General features: G+C 41.9%; 1 pseudogene; it reads right to left on the reverse strand.

The window, feature by feature from the left end:
• Window positions 1–6157: 6157 nt before the first annotated feature.
• On the reverse strand, window positions 6158–7026 carry LOC142437285 (non-selective voltage-gated ion channel VDAC2 pseudogene; annotated as a pseudogene).
• Window positions 7027–11560: the final 4534 nt, after the last annotated feature.

Below are 11560 nucleotides of genomic sequence, written 5' to 3' on the forward strand. Positions count from 1 at the left end.
ATGCTATTTTTTACAAGTCAAAAGTATGAAACCTTTTAAGGTCATCACAGTGAATTAAGTAAAGATTAATATGATCCGTGTCTAAATTCATAAGCAGTTGCCATCACGCCTAGTTCCCCCAGTGGTGATCCTGAATCTGTTAGAGATATATAGAACTATACTCTGTAAGATTGTTGTTTTTGGGGTTTTATTTCATTTCTTCATACTTTGTGATATTTTGTGGTTTTTCTTGAGAATATACATAGCAGAACACACCCCGATTCAACAATCGTTCCACGTCCAGCTCAATGACATGGATTACATTCGTCAAGTTCTGCCATCATTCTCACCTCCTTCTCTGAATCGCTTCCTCCAGTTACATGAACTCACTGCCCCAAACATAAACTAATCTTTAGAGCTGCCTTTGTAAATTTGCTCCAATTAGTTCTTAAAAGAGCAAACTGGTTAAGAGAAATGCTTTACTCACCACGCTAAACGACTGTCCATTTTCAAGAAGACTTCTAAAATAATTTGAGTTAAAGGCTAAAAGATTATATCGGAGCCAACAGTTTTGGAGTTCATCCAGCTTCAAGGGTACTAGAAAACTCTAGATTCCATTAGAATTGTAAATTTTGTTCTGAGTTGCCCTCTTTTGATTAAGATTCTGCTATAGGATCTCTGGTAAAAGTGTTCAGTGATGATAGCCAGGCACAATTAATTTCTTCTCGCCTCATGACATAGGAGGCAGTTGCTCACCGAAGTATTTAGCCTCTTACTCTATTTCTTACTCCTATTCCTGACTCTCCTCCTTCGTCTCTTACTCCAGGCAAATAGAGACCAATTGTTGTACCCTAAATGGCTGTGTACCAGCTTTTCCGACTCTCGATACTAACCATCAAACTAGGAGGTAGAACAGAAGCGCTTAACAAGATATTAGGCCGGTTACGAGGCCTGCCTGATGAAACTATGCCCTTAATCCCCTCAACCACAGCGTTTTATCTTCTGTGGTTGAAAACTATATACCACACAGCATTTGTTAAGTGAACTTTTAATAGGGGCACTACTTATCAAAATCAGTTCCGCTGTTGACTGTGCAACCGTAACTCTCAATGTAATTTTTGATGGGGAGTGAGTTTATTGAGGTTAATCCAGATGACAACCCAATCCAGCCTCCGAAGAGGAAACTACTCTCCACAACACCTTTCCGATCATAGTTCCCAGGATGTTGGCTTAGCCATGTCAGACTCCAAAGCATTCTTTCCTTTCTAAATATCTTTCCCACATGCATTTTTTCATTAAAATGTTATTAAGGATTTGGCCACTGGAGGGCGAGGTGTTCCTTTATAAGGACTTCCTTTTGGAAAACAGAAATATTGGAGATTTTCAGAGGCAAATTGTAATTTTCTTAAAATCAAGAAATCAAACTCAGTATTTGGACAAATCTACTATAAAAAGGCTCTTTAAACTGTTTACAGGGAAAGATACCACTTTGAGAAGGAAGTCACTCATGGTATGTAGTATTTTCACTGACTCCATGGTATGGTATTTTCAATTGCTTCTTATGCATGTGAAAACTGGATCATAAGAAAGACGGACAGAAGAATCGAGTGATACATTTGAATATAGTGTTAGTGAAGAATATTAAATATAGCAGGGCATATCCAGAAGAACAAGCAAATCGGCCTTGGAATAAATACTTCTTATAAACTGAGGTAGTGAGACTTTGTCTCATATATGGTGGACCTGTTATCAAAAGAGACCAATATGTGGACAACATGATGGGTAAAGAAGAGGATCAGCAAACAAGACGATGCACAGTGACATGGGCTCTGGGCCTAACACTGGGCTAAAGTATAGCAACTCTGAGGACGGCTCAGGCAGAGCAGTCTTTTGCTGTGTTGTACACAGGGGACCAACAAGGGAGCCAACTTACCTGGGCACCCTTGCCAGCTTACAGAAACCAGGCAGATTTGAAAGATTTCAAGTTCTATTTTCACATGCGTGGAAAAGGAGAACAGGGAAAGGGGAGGGGCGAGGGGATGGAAATTCCTTCCTGTAAATGCTGGTCTCCCATCCCTTTGTTGTCCCAGGAGATATATATGTGTGTAGATATATATGTGTAGATATATATCAGGATATATATGTGTGTGTTGATATATATGTGTGTGTATAGATATATATATGTGTGTGTATGTGTACACACTGGCTAAGCAAAACAGTTCTTACAGACAGACACAGATCTTGGAATGGCGGGTACATGTTGGGCAAACAAAATTTTGTTTTAACAAAGATCTTGTGTTACAGAGCTGCCGTTTCTTAGGGACCCAAACTCTCAGCCTGGGTATGCAGGCCTTGGCCGTTCATGGGAGAGGGAAGAAGCCTACTCACTATCACAGGATCCTCGGAGAGACAAGATAGAGGGGGCTCAGCTCAGCGACACACTGTGGAGGGTTTCTAGCTAAACTGCACCTAAACAAAGTATGTAACTAACTATATCTTATTTCCATCCCAAAATAACAACTGATTGGCTCTGCAAGTCACCCCCTCTCACTATCAGTCAGGTGGGATTCGTTACTTGGCACCAAACAACACAACAAAAGAGCAGTGCCTTTTATCCAACACTTTTAGATTCCAAATTTTAAAATCAAGCCAGCTATTTCTGATCCAGAAAGCTCATATTAGCAATTCATGACACGATCGTATTCAATTGCGTATTTACTGAGCCTTAATGCTAAGTGTTTGTCAGCTTTTCCAAGAAGAACGTGGCTCCCTTGTTGAACCTGTATGCTCATCCAATCACAAGAGAGCCTGTAATTAATGAAGAAGAATGTGGCATTAACATTGGAGGGAGGCTTATTAACAACCTATGGTATTCAGATGACACAAACTTAGTTGCTGAAAGTAAGGAGGAATTGAAGCGCTTGCTGATGATTATGGGGGATTTTAGCCTTAGGTAAAGCTTACAACTCAATGTAAGGGAGCCCAGCATCCTCACAACTGGACCAATAGTAGCATCATGATAAAGGGAGAAAAGTTTGTGTTGTCAAGGATATTGTCTTACTTTAATCCACAACCAATGTTCATGGAAGCAGCATTCAAGAAATCAAAAGCTGTGTTCCCTTAGGTAATTCTGCTGCAAATGACCTCTTTAGAGTACTGAAAAGCAAGGATGTTATTTTGAGGACTAAGGTCCACCTGGCCCAAACCTTGCTGTTCTCCTTTGCTTCAGCTGCATGTGAAAGTTGAACAGTGAATAAGGAAGACTGTAGAAGAGTCAATGCTTTTGAGTTGTGCTGGTGGCAAAAAATATTACTTGCACTGCTGAAAGCACCAGCCAACCTGTGCTGGGAGAAGTAAGGCGGGGGTGCGCCCTAAGGACAGCATGTTTGCCTTGCATGCTTAGGACATATTGGCAGGAGAGACAGGCCACTGGAGGAGGACATCATGTTGGGTAAAGTGGAAGGAAAGCGAAAAAGAGGAAGGCCCTTGATGAGATGGACTGACACAGTGGCTGCAACAATGGGTTTGAGCACCGGCATAACTGTGAGGATGGCGCAGGACTGGGCAGTGTTTCTTTCTGCTGTACATACATTTTCTATCAGTTGGAGCTGATTCAATGGCACCCAACCACTGCAGTAATCCCACCACTGTGAGTGCTTTGTATACAGTTGAGCTGTTCAGGCACAGGATAATCAGGCTGAGTTCATGGGTCAGGACCATCTAGCAGGCACTTAGCTCCACTGATCCCCACACCTCTGCTTGCCCTCAATCTTTGGCTGGCTGTATTACCACTACAGCTCACTCAAGCAGACAGACTCAGGCCAATAGTCAAGCCATCTCTGTAGTGGGACTCCTCGGGTATGGGGCTCATTCCTGCATGGGCAAATGTGCACTTTGTAGATTGTCTGCTTCCTCAGTGACATAGGCTATTGACCAAGGAACATTAAGTAGGGACTGTCTTTAGTGGCATGGGGCATGTGTTGGACAGGGTTCTCTAGAGAGACAAACCAGATTGCTAGTAATTATAAATAAATATATTTATAAAGATAGATATATATAATACAAGAAATGAACCATTAAATTATATACAGATAGACAATATAAGAAATTAACAGTTCAATTGTAAAGCAGTGAGACACTAGCAGTCCTTTAAGGCTTGAGAGCCACCAATTGCCAGTCCCCTTCTGTAGAGAGAGCTGGGCTATATATATCCAGGCAGCAAACAGCAAGGCAGGTCATCAACTATCATCAACTGTCGGTCCCGAGCTCCAGAGATGAACATTACAATCGTGTGGGCTTGAAGGGACCTCACCTTACAGCAACACAGTCCACAGGCTAGGCATCCCACGGGTAGTGTACCCCTTTAAATTGAGGCACAGAACAAGCAAGGTGAGGCTCACCGAGCCATTTATCCCTCTGCCCTTCAGTTAATCCTACTTGTGTTTATTGGCCAGGCTGGCACAATAAACTGTTGCAGGGCAGGTGGGCAAAATTTTACTAGGGTGTCTGGGGGTATCCCGAGACCCCAGGCCTGGTGCCGCAGAACACCGGGACATGGGATCCTGGATCTTTGGGGCACAGGTCATGCTCACAAGGCTGCATTGGTGAGCCCTCCTACAGCTCTCCACCGGGTGACATGCATACTACCTGAGACAAACTTGTAGCCAGAGGAGCGAAGTCAGAAACACGTGGTGTCTGCAGAAGTGGAAGACACCTGTGCCAAAATCGGGCACTGTTGGGTGGCAGACCAACAAGGTCTTGCTACATCCACAGCCTGTGTGCTCTATTATGATTCACATTATTCCGGCAATCCTGTGATGGTCATGCTGTTATTTTTTCTTATGCTTGTTTATATTAGGGAGTATCTTGGACGTCATCGCCGTTGGGGATCACTCTGTTTTTCAGTAAATGAAACCCAGAAGTGTTGAGCTTATAGGGAAAGCAAATATAACAAGGGTTTTCGATAAGAGGGAGATGATTCAAGGAGTCCAGGAAGGAAAATTATGTTTGGAGACTATGGGAGCAATTGTACAATTCTGTTTGATATAATTGAACTATGGAATGATGCAACATATATATTAACCCCCAAGTTATAGCAATTTTTAAAAAACATAGACCCAGGAATGGGTTTTAGGCTGCATTCAATCCTAGGTTCAATTTAAGAACAATTCTTCATCATGGTCCTGCTTAATACTTGCCTGCCCTCAGGAAGGGAATGCAGAAGATATAGATGCTGTAGCAAAACGTAGTAAAGAATCTAGATGGTTCCTGGCTATCAGACAAAATAGCATCTGGAGTCATAAAGGTTTGTCTACAAACAAGCAGCCACCTAAGTGAGTTGTCAGCTAAGTGGAAGAAGCACACCACCTTCAGTAACCGAAGGATTGGAGCCCATCAAATCCAAAGCCAAGGGAGGGATGCGTATCAGAGCCTAATGGTGAGAATCCCGTGTGCGGAGGGGATAGACGACCGTGGGAGCCCAAGAGTCATTAGGGGGACTCCATAGGAAATAAGCCACTGGGGAAATCCTATCTACAATTGAGGGATGGGGGAAAGTAGTGCTATACAGAGTGCTTGGGAGAGAGAAATATAAAATATCAGAGGTAGACATCTTACCTGAACGGCTAGACCTTTGCCAGTAGATCCTCTCATGAGGCAGGCTGGACCTGATCTGGTTTCCAAATTTTCTGTATGTTTGGTTGCTATCGTTTATTTGTTTTTTAATATACACTTGCTTTATTCATAATTTGTAAATGTTCTGGGATCCCAATAGTATTTCTAATGTTGAACAAAATTTTTTTAGCCTCATCTTAAAACATCCAAAGATCCATCTCATTCAAAAGCAATATAAAATGCCAAAAGGAACATAAAACAAACATGCACACAACTGCACAGTTTTTATAAAGGTCTATTTCATTATTGGTGGATACCACATTTAACAGTTAAATACATTAAATAATGTATAGGGGTTTGCGCGACCGCAGTATCAGTAACTAGATAACCAATTGAACTAGAAATCAGCTAACAAGTAACTGTCTAAATGGTTGAAATACAGCTGTTATTTAGGTCAGCCTTTGTTTTGTGATCACCTTTGGGTGGGGGCAGCCTGCTGGTCACAATGGAAATATATTAAGACCAAATGTTCTGATACCCATTCGCAGAGGTCCCTTCAGCTGGATTAAGCCTCCAACTCCAGGGCGAGCCATGCTTGTGGCCTCCAGCATGAATGCTCTTCCTGTCCACCAGAGCAGACAGTGTAAGTGTCACACCAGCCTCAGAGTCCGAGTCTAGCCCACTCCCATTAAACTAGAATTGGTGACTTTTGAAGAAATGGAAGTTGTGGGATCCACTGATACTTTGCAGCAATGCCAAAACGAGTACAGTTGGTGTCTGATGTCCAAGCCAAGTTTACTGACGTGTCAAGACCTTCACATACTTTTTGATACATTGATCCTCCAAATTCTGTCCCATCATTGACATTGGTGTGTAGCTGGATATCCCCAGTCCTGTGACCAAAAAAAAGTTATTCCTTGCCAGCTACAAAGTTATTCCTTGCCAGCTTTGAGTTGGCACTGTTAAAGGTCATCTGATAACCAGCAAGCCAGCCCTCATAGCCAAAGACGGCTGAACCATGGATTGCAGGTCCAGCAAAATCAAAGTCAACATCACAGCCAAGGCTTGTACACTCCCTCTTGTAGGAAGACTTGATTTTACCGCTTTTCTTTCCTTTGTTTGGTGAGAAGGTAGTATCAAATGTCAACTTTAAACCTTGGGAAATCTGGCTTTCAATTGCGATTTCTGTCCTCAGAGTGTTACCAGTGTTCCATTTTCCTGCAAATGGCAGACCATACTCACACCATTTATATTTGGTGGCCAAAGTCCCAGTAACTTTACCTGTGTCTTGGTTAGATGAGCAGATGTTGAAAATTCCACACCACTGCAAGACTTAGTTTTCACATCCAGTTTCACCAACCCCAAACCAAATCCTTTGTTCAAAAGATCTCTGGCAGCTTGGCCAAGGTCAGCATATGATGGAGGAATGCACATTGCCCACCACAGCTCTGTCCCTAGGTCGCTTTGGCGAGATAGTGAGGAGTGTGTTGTTCTGCAGCGGCCATGTGGCCCCAGGGTACCCCACCAACCCCAAGGGTGGGGCGGGGGGGGAGCGGGGGTCCGCTACTCTGTCTGTCAGGATGAGGCTAGCCCCTGGGGTGGGGGACAGGGAATGCTGTTGCTATTGTTTTGTTCTGTTTTTGTTTGTTCAATCAGAGTGTGTCTCAGAGGTGTTATGTCAATGGAGGTCACCCTCTTGAAACTGTTACATGCCCTTCCACTGTCAAATGCTTTTCCAATTCGTGGGTATATGAAACTCAAGATCTATGGACCTATAATGACAGCGGAAGAATAAGGGATTCGGGGGAGGGGCGTACAATGGTGGAGGTGGGGTCAACGGAGACAACATCAAGGTGTCCATGTAGAAACAGATGGTTTGGAAAGTGATTGTGGGGACAATTGTACAAGTCTACTTGAAGTAATTGAAATATAGAGTGATATGATAGATGTATTAAATCCCGACTAATAAAAATAAAATGTGTAACAAAACTAAGCCAAGTTTCCTTATCTACAAAATGGGAACCTACTTTTTTGAATTGCTGTTGGGATAAAATTAAATGTGTAGAAAGTGCTTAACACAATAGGTGCTCATTATATTTATCACTTTCAGTTTTATTTCTTATTGTTGTTAGTATTACTGTTAGTATTCTTAATATACAAATTATTTTCCCATTACGCAGCCTAAGCCACACATATTACAATGCTGTCCATAAAGCATAGCACAAATGACTGCCAATGTTTGTGTTAAAGACTTCAGTTAAATGTAATAATAGACGATGTTTGGCACAAGGCTAAACTTTAAAACAATTTCTTAAAAATGAATCCGTTAGCTCTGACTGAGTGTGAACACTGATGGTACAATGGATTAACGCTCTTCTGCTAATTTGGAGGTTAGCGGCTGCAGGAGAGAAAGAGGTTCTTTCTGTCAAGATTACAGCCCAGGAAACCCTTGGAAGCAGCACCGCTCTAGTCACACAGGATCCGGTGTCACATCACTGGGAGCAGCCAGCTCTAGAGGGCAAATTTCTCTGAGGAGTTTGCTTTACCACCATTAGAGGGCAGACCAGTACAGCGAAAGCAGCCTAGTTAAAGCAGAGAGAACTCTGCTTTGTGACTATGTGAAAGCAGAAAGAGAGAGAGAGAGAGAGAGAGAGAGAGAGAGAGAGAGAGAGAGAGAGAGAGAGAGAGAGAGAGAGAGAGAGAGAGAGAGAGAGAGAGAGAAAGGAAACTGCCATTGAGTTCATTCTGACTCATAATGACTGATAGAACAGAGAAGAGCTGCATTTCTTAAATTTCTGAATCTTTAAATCTGTACAGGAGCAGAAAGTCTCATTGGTTGCTATCATATAATATTGTGCTAAGGCCCCCCCCAAATCAATAGACACTCTTAGAAAAGTTTAAGTGAACCTTACTGGAAATTTAAATCAAGATGGAGGAAGGGGGTAATGAATGTCTCAGAGGAGTGATTACATCTCTCTTGGTGGGTAAACTGAGGAACATCATCCCATGGACTGGGGGTGGGGGGGACTTAACAATACTTATCTGGAACCCAAGGGGAGAATATGCCTGGCACTGTGTTTCTAATCAGACACGATGGTCCTATTTCTATCCAGCCTTTGAGGACCCAGGTTGTGTGCTCTAGACCACTGGACCTCCAGCCTTTGTCCTTCTGAGGTTCCTAACATCCTTCATGGACTTCACCAGAAGAGTTCAACGTGGAAACCCCACTAAGGGAACTGGCCTACAGACTCACCTGTAGAAGATTTAAGGAACCAGCATCCGCCCTTGGTTTTAATGCTGACATGTGCTAGGGTGAGAAGAGCAGGTGACTGCGACCCCAAGGCTGTGGAACTGGCAGCCTTGGAGTTTGGTTCGAGTCCCTTGCTTTGAGGGTGCCCGAGGAAAGGTGATCCATGACTATCATATATATATACATACTATTTTAATGCCCGCCTTTCTTTCTTATGACGTGTATTAATATGGTAAGCATGGTTTTGCTGAGTGCTACGGTTGACAGTGAAAGCCCCAAATCCATTTCTAGGGCCCCCACTTGGAATAAAACTCCAGTGAATCCCCTCTGACCATAGCAGAGGTAGTTACATAATCTGGTGTCAATTGGGGAGTTGAGAGGATTAAAAGTGAATGGGTGGAGTCTAGTCTGTCAATCAGGTCACAGCCAGTGAGGCCTCTGTGTGGGCATGGCCTTTTCCTGAGAATTCTGGGAGTTCCTGTATTTCCTCCCTGGAGGTGGGAAACACACTCTCTCTGGGCTCACTCCCCTGGAGACTCTCTACTGACAAGGCTGACTCCCTAGGAGACATCCTGAGGAGAAGCCGCATGGACCTGCCCTGACGCAGCCCTGGGAGCTGGAGAAGCAACATGGACCTGCCCTGATGCAACCACACCTTTGGAGGCAGAGAAGCCATGCAGAGACCCCTGCCAGCGCTGTGATGCTTACAACACCACTGGATCTGGAAGACTTTCCACCCACTGGCCTGTGATCTGCATTCGGCGTCATTGCATGTGTTTTGTGAGTCTGAAGAGGACTTCATAGATTGGTATTGGACATAGGGGCTAATATTGGACTTATGGACTTGATCTGGACTGGGAGATATTCTCAATATTCAATTGCTCTTGCATATGAACCTTTTTCTCATTCAGACATGAGTGTGTCTATGAATTTGTTTCTCTAGTCTACCCAGACTCACACCACTGGCTATCAGACAGAGAGCATTATAAAGTAATGATGACAGGTGTCGTTAGGTTAAAATTCAATACCACTTCCTTTGATCTCCCTATTCATCCCTTTAAAAGTTGTTTCAATTTTAAATATTCTCTGCATTCTTTTTCATTTTAATTTTCTATGTTTTGTTGAGTCACTACTGCTGTTGTTTTTAATTTTGCTTTGTTTGTTTATTTGCCTCTCGTTTATGTTTTGCATAATTATCTGAATATGAAATCCATCATAAGTAAATATCTAGAGACAATAACTAGATTGCTAATTGCCTATGAGCATACCAGGGAAGGATGGAGAAAGTGGGAGCTAACAACAATTAGTATGAGAATTAAATGTTTGGAAATTTGTGATTGTGATTTTGATTACACAAATTTTTATTATTATGATATATAGTTATAAATCTTATTATATGTAAATATAATATTTTTAAATACACTTGATACATTCACTAAAATTATGCCTTTGAGATTTCCAAATGGCAGCGTCATATCTGGTCCATTGCATGCTCTACACTTCACACAGTACACTTGCTCCATCAGTTAGTCAGCTTATTTCATCCCATCCTATGAAGATTTTCTTCATAATCACAAGTATTCTTTTAATTATATTTCCCTATGTCCTATTTTAGAAATTGTCAAATTTCTGGATGCTTAAGAGAAACTCAACTATGACCTACTTTTTATTAGATTTCTAGATTTATTGCTATTTGAATTACATTGACATTCATTTTGCTTTAAATTTTGTAATTGTGTTATATAGGCCCTGTGAATGATGAGATAATTTTTTATTAATCCAATTTTCTCTCAATGTAAGGTAAAAACAGATGAAATTCACTCTGATAATTCTCATACCAATATATGGATTTATTATTTTGGATGCAGCATTTTAATAGTGAAGTTCTTAAGTTTGGCAACAATTAGCTTGCTTTTATTCCTTATTATAGCCTGGTACTGACCTGACCAGTCTTCTGGAACTATGTGCTCCAGATTACAATGGGAACCAGATGTGAGAGGGTGAGTGATTGGCACTCTTCCACAACTTTGCTCAGAAAAACAATTAATAGCTGTCTGAGCAGGTATTACTCATATCATAAGATGGGAAGCATATTTAAAAGAAAAAAGACTCCTGCCAGATGCCAGCACAGATGAGGTTTCCTCAAAATTAGTATATCCAAAATGCTTTTGATAAAATGCTTGAAGAATAAAGCACTTGGTATATTTCTAAGTAGGAGTGGAAGTTCAGTCGCCATAAGATTCTAGAATCCATAGTTATTTGAGACTATCCCAGCTCTACACCCAGTGTCTTTCTCCAAATCACGCTGTCCTCAGGTAGTCACGTCATCTTTAGCATCATCCGGAGGCAGATAACTATGATCACCCCATATGGTCTGACCTTTTCTGGAGCGAGTTGGTAACTATGTATGTTCCTTGAGGACAGAAACCGTGTGTACTTGAATTACAGGTGTGTGCACCTATTACTAAATATCTGCTGGACTGTTTAATTCATAACAAATCAATCTACCCTAATTCATACACAGGTAAAAGATAAAGGGAAATATTTACTGTGGTAAAGTATAATTACGTTCAATGGTTCTTCTCTATATACCTTTGTAAATTCCACCAAATGTTTGGATGGAACCTGGCAAGGAGGTTGTGTGAAGCACTAATGAATGGGATTAATGGGCATAAAAAGGAGGCATTGCAGAATCAGAAAGAAAATCTCGGGATCATT

The sequence above is a fragment of the Tenrec ecaudatus genome, chromosome 1 (assembly GCF_050624435.1).
Source record: "Tenrec ecaudatus isolate mTenEca1 chromosome 1, mTenEca1.hap1, whole genome shotgun sequence".
NCBI lineage: Eukaryota > Metazoa > Chordata > Mammalia > Afrosoricida > Tenrecidae > Tenrec > Tenrec ecaudatus.